Below are 15845 nucleotides of genomic sequence, written 5' to 3'. Positions count from 1 at the left end.
CATACACATGCATAATTCACAGATAGAAGCAGATTCTTTCAGACAACCGTAAACTAAAAAAACCTCCAAACTTGAACAAAAACATATAATAATAATAATCCTTTTAATGCAAATAAAGATCAATGAAGATGAAATCACCTTAAAATAGAAAAGAAAATAAATTATGTTCAAGTAGTTGCTTGAATTTACTTTTCAAATAAGGTAAAGCAAGTAAAGTAAGTTTTTTGCAAGTACATATACATATATATGACATATTAAATTATTGATTCCTTTTTTATATGAGAGGTAAAATATATGTATGCATGAAAACAGTACTACAAAAAAATGGGGTATAAACAAGGATCTAGAGTTTTTTAAGGTCATATGTTGCCTATGAAGTAATAAAGCAGTAATTCATAATAGACTCTAATATTTCAAGGAGGATTGTTACACATACTATGTATTAAGGAATGAATAAAAAAAGTATACACTTAGTAAAATGAAGATGGTAAAACTATAATAATTTAAAAGAATATTGTATCTCAATTAAAGCAAGGACAAAAAAGAAATGTGTTGAGAGCCACAGCCGAAAGGGCCCCAGCAAACTTCCAGCTGCCAGCAAACTTCCAGCTGCCAGCTGATGATTGGCTCACAGCATCCCTAGCAAACTTCTAGCTGCCAACTGATTGGCTCCTCTGCGGTGATGCTCATTGGGCTGTTTCCCCGCCCTTTCAGACCACAAAACTACTCATTGGGGGACTTTTTTGGCTCCGCCCACGTGACCCAGCCAATCGGCCTCAAGAGCAGGAGGAGTGGTGGAGGTTGAGAGGCTTGTGGGAAGCCGGTGGTGGCAGTTGGGCTCTGAGGGTTTTCCTGAGAAGCTGTGTGGTGCGGTGTGTGTGTTCTAAAATAAAGTTCGTTTCTTTTGACAAGTGGCTCCTGAATTGTGCCCAGCCAGATTGCTGCAGAAATGAATAGCCTGAACACAAAAAAATAGTAAGAAAAATAGAACTTCACTTTCTAGATATTTCAACTATTACATGAAATGTAAATGGACAAATAGTCTAGTAATAAAGTGGTTATAACAAAATTAGTTTAAAAAAATTGACTATGTTATGTGGCTGGTGAACACGACCATTCAAAATCCCCACTGGTCTTCTGGTCTTTATGACTTTGTATAATTCCATGCTCCCCAAGCCCTTGTCCTGAATGTAGTAAGGATCCATTTGATTAACAATTTGATTGTTAGGGATGATTAAAGTCACTCTCTCACTGCATTATATCACATTATGTAAGTCTTATCACCCTAGCAGACACACTGTAGAGGCTCATTTGCTGGCCTTATGAATTATGTATCCCATGTTGGAAAAGACAAGAGAGCCAAAACTAGGGAAAGACACAAGGAACTACAAGTGGCTCCAATGACCAATACAGGCCTGCCGGTGACAACCAGGATAATTTAGGTCCCTCAGACATATAACTGTTAGGAAGATAATTCTACAGACATAACTTGAAAGTAGGAATTTCTCAAATGAACTTCCTGTTTAGAATGAATCATGAACCATATCTTGATAGCAGCCTATTGAAATGCAAAAAAAAGCTAACCTATGTCAAGACTTATGACTCACAGAAATTATGAGATAATACATATATGCTGTTTTAAACTGCTAAATTAGTTATAATTTGCAAGGAGTTATTAGAAAATGAATATATATTACCTATGAAAGAAAATCTTCAATTATGAAGTGTAGAAAGGTTGCAAACTAAAATATAAAGAATCACAAATCAAGCAAATATCAATTCCCCCAAATCCCAGTGACAACCAGAATTTAAAACAAGAAGGATAAAACTTATGAAGAGATTTTCATAATAAAAACAGGTCATTCTACAGAATGACTGAGGGCTGGGGTTGTGGCTCAGTGGTAGAGTGCTCACCTAGCACATGTAAGGCCCTGAGTTGGATCCTAAACACCACATAAAAATAAATAAATAAATATATTGTGTCCAACTACAACTAAAATATATATATTAAAAATAATAAAGAATTACCGAGTTGTCATTTTTATGCTTAAAAAATCAAAACCTCAAAATATGTGCACCCCAAACTGAAAACTAAAAAGTGTAGTTAGATTCATATTTGTAGAAGACTATTTTAAATATGTAACAAAGAAAAAGTCCATAGAAAAAGTATTTGGAGAGGAATTAATAAACTTACAGTAAATGACATATAGAACACTGAGTGCAATCCTAGATAGTACTTATCTCTCCGAGTGCATATGGGCTTTGCTGAATTAGCATATGGAGCACTAACATTGTGTCTCAACAAATTTTATGTGATTTAAATCTTACATACTTTTAGTTTACATAGCTACATGTATATGGGATTTAAATCTAATTTAATCACAAAAATCTCCAAATTCAAAAGTACCAACAATGTTTTACTCTAACTTACACACTTATAAGTAACAAATAAGTCGAAGAAAAAATAGAATGCCTACACATTTTTTATTGAAAGGATAATATAAATGTAGCTTATCAAAACTTGTATAATGCAGTGAAACTTGTTATAAATATAAAGTTTGTAGTCTTAAATGCAACATTAAAAAAGAAAAATGTGAAACATCTTAATTTAGGTATCTTCTGAAGGAGCTAGAAAATTAAGTAAAATCAAACTCAACAACTATAAAAAGAAGGAAATGATCTCTGAAACCTGAAAAATAATAACAGAAAAAATAAAGAAATTAAAGAAAGCTAAAGGTCAATTCCTTCATTACACAAATATATCTGTGTTTGAATGTACATACACAATGAGAATGACTACTGAGAGGAAAAAAGAAGTTTGCATATACTGCCAATGACAAAGGAAAAATTAGAAGGAGGAATTCTACAGAACTTAAATGGATACTAGAGTACTAAGAACAAAATTATGTTGGGTGAAATTGTCAAATTTTACACTATAATTTTTATCAAAAATTGAAATGAAGAGAAATAAATTTTGAATAATCTTAAAAATATTAAGGACATTTACATCAAAAAGAACTTCAAACTAAGAAAAACCCAGGATCAACTAGGGAGATAGCTCAGTAGGAAAGGAATAAAGAAGGAAGGAAGGAAAAAAGGGAAAGAATGAAAGAGAGAGTGTGTCTCTCTAGACACACAGATCTAGATGATTTCCAAAAGAAATAAAGAAAGATACAGATGATATTCAAAACTAAGTCAACATTAGCTTAGGCCAAAACTAAGCATTCCTGCTGGAATGCAAAATTTCTCTAACAACAGAAACAAAGAACAATATTACAAATTTTATTAGCAGAATAAAAAAACAAAAAAACCCAAATTTATAAAATTATATTATTATCACATGTTAAAAGGCACATAATTAAAGTCAATTTCAGTCAGAATTCAAAAAGGAAGTATCTTTAGAAATGTAAGATTACTATTGTAAGATATATATTGCAAATTAAAAGTATTTACTAGAAAAAAAAATGTAGACACACATCAAACTAAACAGCAAATACTGAAAACTTTCTCCTTATGAGAAATAAGACTGATTTCCACTACCAATAGTTAGGTTGAACATTGTACAGGATCTTATATCCAGTTTAAAAAGGAAAGAAAAAGTAAAGAGGGATATACAATCAGAAAAAAAGAAAGAAAATACCAATATTTACAAATAACAACTGTAGCTATGTAGAAAATACAAAATACTCTACAATATTATTATAACTGAAATTTTATGGGCTGGAGATGTGGCTCAAGTGGTAGCTCGCTCGCCCAGCATGCGTGCAGTCTGGGTTTGATCCTCAAGCACCACATACAAACAAAGACGTTGTGTCCACCGAAAACTAAAAAATAAATATTAAAAAAAAATTCTCTCTCTCTCTCAATTTTTTTTATGAAAGTTATTAAAGAGAATATAAACATGATGGTAATCAATTATGGTTTTTGTTCTAATAATTAAAAAATAGGAACTAAAATAAGACATATACCATTTGTGATCACATAAAAATGTGAATAGCTAACTATGTAACAAGTTATATAACATATATCTATATTAAAACAAAATATTACTGAGAAAAATAAAAAATTTGAAAGAATGGAAGTCATGCTATATATATGTACTGAAAAACTCAATACCAATAAAATATGAATACACTCAAGTTAATCTACAGATTCATTAAAATTCCAGTCAACTGTTGTTATGTATGGAATTTGTAGACTGGTTTTAAAATATCTGTTGATATATAAAGGACTGAGTATAGCTAAGACAAATTTGAGTAAGAAAAACATAAGAACTTATTATACCAAAACAAACTTATTATGAAAATGATTTCTTTATTATACTTAAGTAAATAATCAAACTCTTTTTTTTTCCTTGAAAAATAATTTATTTGCTTTTGATCAAAAAACAGAGGGAAGGAGAAAGGCAACACTGTAATCTCTTGGTCACAGTTTTTGCACATCTAAAACTTGCCCACTTCAGCAGCTGTATTCTCTCCCATTTTGTCAGCTACAGAGAATAGGATGGCTATGTGGGAAGACAGGTGGACACTGTTCCATCTCTCTCTCTCTCTCTTTTTTTTTTTTTTTTTTTGAATACTACAAGTAACTGGTGATTCTATCAATATTCTAAAATTCATGAATGAGCAGGTCATAAATTCTGATCATAAAATTCCTAGAAACCTCACAGAAATACCTTCTAAAACAGGAGCAGAGCCTAAGGCTAGTCCCTTCCCTGTCTCACCTTTCCACATGCCAGGTTGCCTGAGGTGCCTGGAGAGCTGTCCTGGGTTCCTCATATCCCAAGGGTGCCAATGGAGGAAGGGCAGGCCAGGCCAAACATGAGACATAAACAGTCTTTACTGGGCTCAGACCAGGAGTCCATGGATCCTAAAACCTCTGTGAACTTGTAAATTTTCTTCTCTATATTCTTTTCTGCCTGTTTTCTTAACCTAAGCTCATTTTCCTTTCTGTAAAGGATCTTGGCTTTCTGCTTCCTCTTCTCCAGGGTTGCTTCACTGACTGGTGCTTCAGTTTCATCTCATAAGCCAGGCACCCCAGATAGGCAAACTTTCTGTAGGCTTCTAACAAACAACATTGAGAGCAACAGGAACCACCATCTTCTTTTTCTTGTCTTAGGGTGGTGACCTAGGACACTCAGGGCAGCCTGGACTCCCTTAGTCTTGTGGTGCAGCACAATACCTGTTTGGCTACAATGGCTGCCAGGCAGACCAGGAGATGGCCTCGGCCATCTAGCAACAAGACCTGCCCCACTCTGCCTCGTCAACAGCAGCCTGGGAAAGGACAATCAAAACTCTTTATTTAGTGTTTATGGGGAAAATGAGAAAAAAATAAGTTATCCTCGATTCTTACTGTGATATTCAAAGTATTTTAACTTAGGCATCTGAGAGCCTTGATTTTTAGCAGTGTTAATAACAGCAAAACCAGGTTACAATCAATTTGAAAATAATATTTCCACATTGGCAGTTACCTGGATTAAATAAGAAAGAAATGGGCAATAAGTTTTTAACGGTAAAGGAAGGGTAACAAGAGGAAGGTACATTTTGGATAACCTTAATGGAAAAAAACAACAGCTTAAGTTAATCACCACCTGTGTAACTAATAATACGAAGAAGTTAAGGAGACTTATTAGCAGAGAAAATTATGATTTTTATAAGTTTAACTCTAATAAATCATTGGAAGTATACTGAGTATACATATCAGAGAATCTAAAAAACGGTTTGCTCCACAATATAAAGGGAAATTCAGTCTATATTTATTCAATGTATATATTCAGGCTTACTTTGTACCAGTCACCATTCTAGAAGTTTCATATAACAAAGTTATGAAAGCAGAGATCTTTTGCTACATGAAGCTCACATGCTACAGAGAACTGTGGGGAGAATAAGTCTACAGAGATTGCTGTTGTTTTTTAAATTTGTCACATCAATTACATTCTATTATAGTGAAGTATTTTTTAAATTTTTGTGTGATAATTTGAGTTTAATAATTTTCCAATTATATTTCTTTGACTCAAAGACCATCATTGTGTGGTGAATGATAATGCTACACTTTGGTTAGTTTTATATTGTTATCTTAATATACAAGGCTTTTGTCAGTACATTTAATTTGGAAATGTAAGAATGGATTACAGGCCTCTCTCAGACACACTGTTTCTTTCTAAAAGGGATAACCACTCCTATAATGAAACTGAGAATCTAAGATACCGTGGGTGCCTTTTGAAACAAATTAGCAGGGGACACAAAATGAAAAGTGTTATGAGATTGTGGCCACAAACTAAATTTGCTTATCAAAATAAGAATATCCTAATAAATATTTAGGATAAACCATGTTACTTTTAAAAGAGGCGGAAATATTTAGTAACCATATAATCAATATTTATTTTTCATGGAGACTGTCTAGGGTGGCAAAACAGCTACTATGACTAGAATATACAACTCCTGTTTTACAACTCTATGTACTGAGAAAGACAAGGTCCTCCATCCTCCATTTGTCACACATGGTTTTTTTTTTAAAGAGAGAGAGAGAGATAAATTTTTTTAATTTTTTTTTTTTTTTTTTTTTTTTTTTTTTTTTAGTTTTCGGTGCTGAGGATTGAACTCAGGCCGCACGCATGCCAGGCAAGTGTGCTACCACTAGAACCACATTCCCAGCCCCACACACGTGATTTTTAATAAGAAATTTCTCACATATTTTTTCCTGGATTTGCAGACATATATCACTATATGACCCTAGCTGCCACTTTATCTCAAATATAAATGATTAAACTTTGCTTTTTCCCTACACAGTGTTCTGTCCTCGGGACCCTGGCCTTATAAGACATTCCAGTTTTCACCTATGTTACCGACAAGTATAGGTTTCTTGTTATCTTTGTGGTATTTCAAAATTCATATATGGTTACGTAAGTAGAAAAAAGTGAGATGACTATTTCTGGCTGTATTATTTTACATAGAATTATAAATGAATGTGAGAATAAAGGTTTGTTTGCTAAAAGCATTTTCAAACTTAATTAGCTGGAAAAATAGAGAAAATATGCCAATTCATTATAACTGCCTTAAGGTAAGTAAAAGTTGAAATGCATATAGTGAATGTCCTCTCAGGGTTTATTGCTAATTATTTTTAAACATTAGTATTCTATTGTCCCCTTAAACAATCAGTCATAATTAAAGAACATAGTGAAGACTGAGAAAATCACTAAAGTTGCTTGTTCAACTCTAAACTAGATTTTATTCTAAGTATATTTTGTCACACTTCCAAGTAATTTATTACTATTCCTCAAAACTAATGTTCTTTAAAATAAGGTGTGAAATCTCGTCATACTACAATTTCCGTATTCCCTATTCCTATATCATTCTGAACCTTGTGTACAATCTGCAAGTTTTTAAGAATGTCAGAGATGAGTGACTATTCTAGACTACAGTCCCAATGCCAATGAGCCAATGCCAATCAAACAGTAAGCACCCATTCATCAAATTTTGCTGCAGTTTCTGGCTGGGCACAAATCATAAGCCACTGAAGCAGGAAAAACTTTTTTTCTGAACTCCACCAGCACACTCCACACACGCTCCCCAGGGAATTCTCCCGAACGCCATGCAGCTTGTCCAGGAACCAGCAAATGGAAATATCCCTCCTCCGGTACTTCCCCAACCAATGGGAGCTCTCCGGGAATCCCCATGAGAGCTCAACTGGAACTCAATGGGAACTCTGCGAGAACTCGCTGGCATCACCTATCAACCACTACTTCTTGCAAAAATGCCATGCGTCATCCCGACTTGATTGTGGCCCTCAACATCCCCCCCTTCTGTTTAATTAAACAACAAGCAATGTGGCTTAGGGACTGTGCCTCTTAGGCTGTCCAATACTACACATGGTCCTTACCCGTCATTGGATGAGCTGACCTCGAGGCGTCAGCCTCCTGTCTTAGGTTGGTACCACTGCAATTGAATCATACCCATCACTGACTACCAGTCCAGCATACAGCCATAATTGTGGATAGGCCTTCGCACCAGTGGGGGGGGTGAGGTTCTTTGCCTCACCTCTGTTGGCCCCCCAATTTTAGACCATCACTAGCAGAAGGGAGGAGGATACAGAAATGCCACGACACCAAGCCAATTGGAAAAATTGTACCACCAGTGACACCATCAGCAAAGATACGCCTGCACTACCACAATTCGCTGCACCAACAGCTAGTTCACAATGCATACAAGGGATACATAGTCCAGGCAAGTTCTGCAAGCAGTTCAAAGCAGAGGAATTCATCAATATGTCCATTTCCTCCCAAAGTAAATTGACTCCTTGATGGAGCATTACTTGAGTTATTATTCATTGATGCAGCAGTTTATACAGTGTTGTGATAATTATCAAAGAAGCTGTAGTTTGGTTTTATCTTTGTCTTCACTGGCACTGGGATGAAGATAGGAATTGTAGCAATGATGCTAAAAAAATTATGTAACATTCCAACAGGTATTAAGAAAACAATTTTCTGAACAATTTACATTATCCTGAACAGAATTATTAAATATAATGAAAAGGAAAGATGAAAGTAAACAAATAAGATCTGTTAACCTCCTTATTTGTTCACATATTAAAACAATCCTCAACAGCTGTTTACCCAATTTAAATTAAACCATTAAAATCACGTGAATAAAAAAAATTCAGATCCATTTTTTCATGAGCTCTCCTCATATATGATACATGGACATACGCACACACAGACATACAACACAAATCACAAGTGTGCACACAAACGTACAACACATAAGACAATAGAAAAGGCCTTGTAGCTTTACACAGGTGAAATCTCCATTGCAATGTTTAAAAACTCCACAGTCAAAAAACAAAACTGATCAGAAAAACATTAACCTAGGTCTGAATGAGCTCAAAAAATAAAATAGAACTTTATGATGTGGGAAAAGGCAATAATAAAATAGATATTGAAAAAAGCATCCTGGTTAATCACTGTTGCAGATGTAAGAATAGCCAAGCTGGAGCTCCGGATATCAGCTGTTATGGATTTGAGTCAAATCATCTTCTTTTTGTTCTGTAAAATCGCTTTGGTTAGTCTCTCTAGAATCCAAATCGGCTGCTGTTCTCCCTATGGAAACACACAAACAGAACCCCCACTCCAGATAATCACTGGGTCAGGACCTTTCCATTGTCCTGTTAGAATATCCTTCCAAAGTACCTTAGGCGTATGTACATTTTTGGGATACATATGCCTTTCCGCAGCACTAAGCCCTGATGAATCCAAATTTAAAAAGTTTAGAGTAAAAAGGGTTATTTTAAGTTTTTCTTTGGGGGATATATACCCCTTTCCAATTCCCTCTTTTTGTTTTAATAAGTACATTTTAATAGTTTGATGAGCTCTTTCAACTATGCCTTGTCCCTGAGAATTGTATGGAATTCCTGTTATGTGAGTAATGCCAAATGATGAGCAAAATTGTTTAAAGAAGATGGAAGTATAACCAGGGCCACTATCTGTTTTTAACTGTTTTGGAACTCCCACAGTGGCAAAATATTGTAAGCAATGAGCTATAATATCTTTAGTTTTTTTCTCCGGCATGAAGGGAGCCCATCAAAAATCTGGAAGAAGTATCAACTGTAACATGCAAATATTTTAATTTTCCAAATTCTGGCAAGAGTGTGACGTCCATCTGCCAAATATGGTTAGGTATCAGTCCTCTAGGATTGACTCCAGGATTAACTTGTGGTAAAAATTCACACAATTTTGACATTGTTTTATTATTTGTTTAGCTTGTTCCTTAGTTATTTTAAAACGCTTTTGTAAAGTATTGGCATTAACATGGAACCTTTTATGAAAATTTGTAGCTTCTTCTAGTGTAGAGAAAATACGTATGTCATGTGTAGTTTTATCTGCTAAATCATTGCCCAAACTAAGGACTCCAGGCAATCCTGTATGTGCCTTGATATGTCCTATAAATAATGGATCTTTTCTGTCCCAGATTAGACTTTGTATAGTGGAAAACAAAGAGAAAACAGTAGAGGAAGGGGAAATCCTACCAGCATCTTCAAGGGATACTATAGCATTAACTATATACTGACTATCAGAAAATAAATTAAATACAGAATCTTTAAACATCACAAAAGCTTCTAAAACTGCATTAAGCTCTACCTTTTTAGCTGATTGTTTGGGTACTAAAAATGTAAAAGTTTGATCAGGGGTAACTACTGCTGCTGTACCATTATTTGACCCATCAGTGAATATATTTGGAGCATTCATTATAGGTTTTTTTCTTGTGATTTTTGGAAAAACTACAGGATGCAAGGACGAAAAAGACAACAAAGGATTAGATGGTAAGTGATTATCAAATGAAACATTAGATTTACACATGATTATTGCCAAAGTATTTAACTCATTAGCTAACTCATCAATTTGATCCATAGTATATGGAGTAATAATTTTATTGGGAGAAATTCCAAACATTCTCTTTCTTGCTTTTATTCCTTTGAGTATTAATTGTCCTACAGCCTCAGAATACCTAGTAAGAATAGTGTTAGGAAAATAAGATATATGTATTCATAATGATGGATCTTCTTGCCAAAGTACTCCTGTAGGAATATTTTTTGTTGGTATTACAATAAATAATAAAGGCAAACTTACATCAATTCTATCCAAATGCATATTTTCCATATATGTTTCAATAATTTTTAATGCCTTTCTTGCTTCAGGCATTAACATTCAAGGTGAATTTGGATCTGATGGACATTTTAGGATATCAAATAAAGGTCCCAACTCTCCTGTTGGTATACCTAGATAAGGCCTTATCCAATTTATGTCTTCTAATAACTTTTGAAAGTCGTTAAGTGATTTGAGTTTATCTACTCTTATTTGAATTTTTGGTGGACAGACCATGGTTGAGGATAATAGAACTCCTAAATAATTAATTGGAAAATTTAATTGTACTTTATCTATTGCTATCTCTAGATTATAATTTTTTAATAAATTTATAAGTGTGGCATACATTCTAGCAATGTGTTTTTATCTTTGTGTGCTAACAATACATCATCCATCTAGTGAAATATTTGTAGTTCATGATTTTGATTTCTAAGTGGCTGGATTGCTTTGTTACCATAAGTTTGACACATAGTTGGGCTGTTAGCCATCCCTTGAGGGAATACTTTCCATTCATATCTCAGGACCTTCATGATTCAGTGCAGGGACAGTAAATGCAAAACGTGGACTAATCTCAGGATGAATTGGAATTGAAAAAAAAACAATCTTTAATATCTATAGCTAAAACATACCAGTTTTTTGGCAAAGCAGACAATTGAGGAATCCCTGATTGAGTAGGTTCCATAATAACCATCTCATTATTAATGGCTCTTGAATCTTGCAATAATCTCCATTTACCAGATTTCCTTTTAATGACAAAAATGGGAGTACTATAGGGAGATATGGAAGATTGTATATGTCTCTCTGCTAATTGTTGTTTGACCAGATCATGGGCTGCTTGTATCTTTTCTTTAGTCAGGGGCCACTGAGGAACCCATACTGGTCTTTCTAATTTCCAAGTAATTTTTATTGCCTCAGTGACCCCTTCTGAAAACCCAATCCATGTCTATTTATTCCTTGATCTATTTGAATTGGTGCTACTATAACTTGTTCTTGTTCTCCTAATCTTTTTTCTTTCCTGAAACCTTGTCTAGCCCTAATAGTGGGCGCATTTGAATTGATGTTATTTGTTAATGTCAAACCTAATTGATCTAGGACATCTCATCCCCATAAATTTATAGGAAGATGATCCCATACATATGGCTGTATAGTTCCTTCACATCCTTCAGGATCCTTCCAATCTAATACCATTGCACTTCTATGGGAATTAGTTGCCACTCCTAGGCCTCGAAGTGTTTGAGTGGCTTGTTGTAGTGGCCAATGTTTTGGCCATTCTTGATGAATATGATGCTAAGGTCTGTACCTGTATCAAGTAGTCCATTAAATTCATGTCCTTGAATATTTAGTTTTAGCATTGGGCAAGAATCTAAATTTAAAGACAGCATAACCCAATCTACATCTGTGGAGCCTCATCCCCTTGAACCTCTTTCTATAGTACTATTGGAAATTTTATCATGTAGACTGGGTATTATTAAGAATTGTGCTATTCTATCTCCTGGTGAAATTACTGATATACCCTTTGGAGAACTAGCTATAATTTTTATTTCACCTTCATAATTGGGATCAATTACCCCAGGACTTATCATAAGTCCTTTTAGAGTAGAAGAACTGTGTCCTAAAAATAAGCCTACTGTTCCTTGGGGAAAAGGTCCTTTTACTCCAATGGGAATGATTTGAACTCCCATCTCTGGAGTTAGTACTGCTCTGGCGAAGGCGCAGATGTCCAACCCTGCACTCCCTCTGGTTCGTCTGATGAGAGATCTGATGGATAATGTGTCCTGGGCACTACCCTGATGGTGTTGTTGGGTTCCTCCATGGTGTTTCTGGGTTCCTCCAGTGCCCCATATATTTGTGGTCATGGGTCCCGGAGCATTGGGCCCCTCTGTCTGTTTTTTTGCAATGGAGCGTGATGCCTTTCTCCTCGATATGGTGGGTAAACACCTGGTCCTTGTCCATTTTTTGATAATGGAGTACCCTCTATGGTGGTTGAGAACAGCATTCATTAGCCCAATGTCTCCCTCTACGCATCATGGGCAAATACCCGGTATTCTATTCCTTTGATACCTTGTTTTGTTAAACCCTCCTCCTATGGGGCAAATCCGTTTAAAATGTCCTGTTTGTTCACAATTGTAGCATGTTTTTGGCCTGGCATCTAAATCCTGCTATACTGCAGCAGCCAGGACTTGCCCTTGTTCATTAATGTCTCTACATAATTTAATATATGTGTTTAAATCTCCATGTTTCCATGATCTAAAGACCTCTCTGAACCAATGATTTGCTTGCTCATAAGCCAGTTGTTTAATTAATGGAATTGCTTGTTCTGTATCCCCAAAAAACTCTGGTAGCTGTTTGAATAAGCCTATCTACACATTCAGCTTAAGGTTCATTAGCTCCCTGTATTATCTTAGATAATTGACCTTGTAAATCTCCATGTCCTTGTAAAGTCTTCCATGCCCTAACTGCATCTGCAGCACTTTGTGCATATATAGCAGGATCATATTCAATTTGTTGCCATTGACCCTCATAAGGTCCTTTTCCTAACAACATATCTAGATTTCTTTGAGGGTAACCAGCTGGTGCATTTCGCCTACCCGTCTCCATGCAAAATTCCTCATTGGCAACCTTCCATAACAAATATTGTCCTCCATTTAGCACAGATTTACACATGCTAGCCCAATGTGCTGGCATCATGTCCAAGTTGGTAATGGATTCGACCATGCTTACAGTGAAGGGTGCTTGAGGACCATAGGTTGTTACAGCCTCCTTTAACTGCTTCACTGTTTTGAAATCTAAAGCATGGTGAATTCGCTGCCCTCCTGCCTGCTCAAGTACAGGGCATGCTAATCTTTGAGGTCCTGTCTCAGGATCCCATCTATCAACTACGGGGGTTGAGGGCCACTCAGCTGTCTCTATAGGTGGAGCTGTTGGTTGAATTACGCCCTCTGGTGATAGAACGGTGTTAGTAGCAGCCTCCTGTTGTAGCTTTTCCCCTAATAGCCCCTTTTCCTTTAAATTTTTTTCCTCTGTCTGACTAGCTCGAGAGACCTTCTCTTTTGCTTGATCTAAAATGTCTTTCTCCATGGTCTGAACCTCTAACAATTTACTTAACACTCTTTCGGTTTGTTTTTTTACTAATTTCTAATCTACTATAAAGATAACGCAACCCAATAAGAAAACACAAACAAAACCGAAACAGAATGAAACAAAAATGGAACAAAAAATTGTTGTACCAATTTTCCTATTTTCTTGACATGTGCATTTGTGGTCTATTTTTATCTCTTCCTCAGGGGCAAACAACTTCAAACCTTGAGCCAACCATTTTTCCCAGTTTGCCTAAGAAAGTTCTAGGGATAGGCAGCTTGAAACAAAAACAAAACAAATCAGAACAAGAACACATTGTTTTTGGAAATGGTCACCCATTCTCTCGCCTTCCCTTAGGGGCGAGCAATTTCACTTCCCCCCCGAGCTTCAGGTGTTCCCCATCGGGCCACCAAATGCCACAGTCTGGCTGGGCACAAATCACAAGCCACTGAAGCAGGAACAAACTTTATTTCTGAACTCCACCAGCACACTCCACACACGGTCCCCGGGAATTCTCCCGAATGCCACGTGGCTCGTCCAGGAACCAGCAACCGGAAATATCCCTCCTCTGGCACTTCCCCAACCAATGGGAACTCTCCAGAAATCCCCGCAAGAGCTCAACTGGAACTCAACGGGAACTCTGTGAGAACTTGCTGGCGTCACCTCTCAACCACTAATTCTTGCAAGAATGCCACGCGTCATCCCAACTTGCCTGTGGCCCTCAACAAAATGTATGCTAGGGGAATTTATGAATGAACCATAGATAGATGTATGAATAATATGTTCCAAGGTAAAATTGTCCCATATAATTTTATATTCTTGATATAAAATGTTAAAAACAAGTATCAAATTTATTCAAATAACCCATCGTTTTACAAGTGTATGCATTAAGCACTTTAATGCTTTTCAGGCATTAATACTCTGATAATAAAGAAAATGACATAAATTATTAAAGAATTATAAATATGTTTAGAAATAAGATTAATTTATTGTTTTTTTTTATTTTTACCTAAAACATGCTATGGACTGAAATGAGTCCCTCTTAAATTAATTTCATAAATCCCTAACTTCTAATGTAATGGGATTTAGAGATGAGTCTTTTAAAGATATTAGGGTGATCCTCATTATAGTATCCATACTCTCATATGTTTAAACAAAGAGACCAGGCAGGGTTTTTTCCCTGCCTTGTGAGGACACAGTAAGAAGTGGGATATGTGCAAGTCAGAGAAAGGAAGAGGGATCTCATCTATAAATAAATCATCTGACATCCTGAACTTAGCATCCCTCACCTTAAAAATTATGAAAAGATATGTCTACTGTCAAGTCACTCAAGCTGTTTTTTATATCATTTGATGTAGACCAATATAATATACCCTCATCTTAACAAAAATTTTATTTACTAAAGTATCTAAACTCCTATTTTAATAAGGAGCTCCTGGTATGACCAGATTATGTCTCTTGCCCTTGCCTGGCAATCATTTGTCTACATAGACTGGATCATTCACACTAACTTCTTGATATCACTTGTAGCTACTACTTTGTGAAGTACTTTCAGGTTATCATTTATAATGAAATAATTTATGATTTCAAGTAAATAATTTTATCCATATGTATTCTGTTTTACCCTTGCGACTTAAAGACTAAATATTCTGAAATGTTTCAGCTATTAGCAAAATGTAAAGTTTACTTTCTAAGTACTCTGAATGAAGGATTCTTGTTATTGAATTTGGTGGCTGCATAAAATGAAAAAAAATAAAAGTCTAAAAAAATTGTTTTTGTTGCTGTTTTTGTTTTGGTTTGGTTTTGGTACTGAGGATTGAATTCAGGGGCATTCATTCCCACTTCTATATTTCATATTTTATTTGGCTCTCACTGAGTTGCTTAGCACCTCACCAGTGCTGAGACTAGCTTGGAACTCAGTCTCCCAAGCCACTGGGATTAAAGACAAGTGTCACTGCATCCAGAAATTCAACACATTTTTATGGAGCAGCTATTCTACTCCACTAGTTCTGAACTTACATTGTAAGCAACTTAGTTACTTGTTCAATCCTCATAAGGGAGTGGCATGTGTCCACTGCATATTCATTCATATGTTGAAGTTCTGACCCACAGTGCCTCAGAAGATGACTGG

Source organism: Callospermophilus lateralis, chromosome 6 (assembly GCF_048772815.1).
Source record: "Callospermophilus lateralis isolate mCalLat2 chromosome 6, mCalLat2.hap1, whole genome shotgun sequence".
Lineage (NCBI taxonomy): Eukaryota > Metazoa > Chordata > Mammalia > Rodentia > Sciuridae > Callospermophilus > Callospermophilus lateralis.
Note: the sequence above shows the minus strand (reverse complement) of the source record.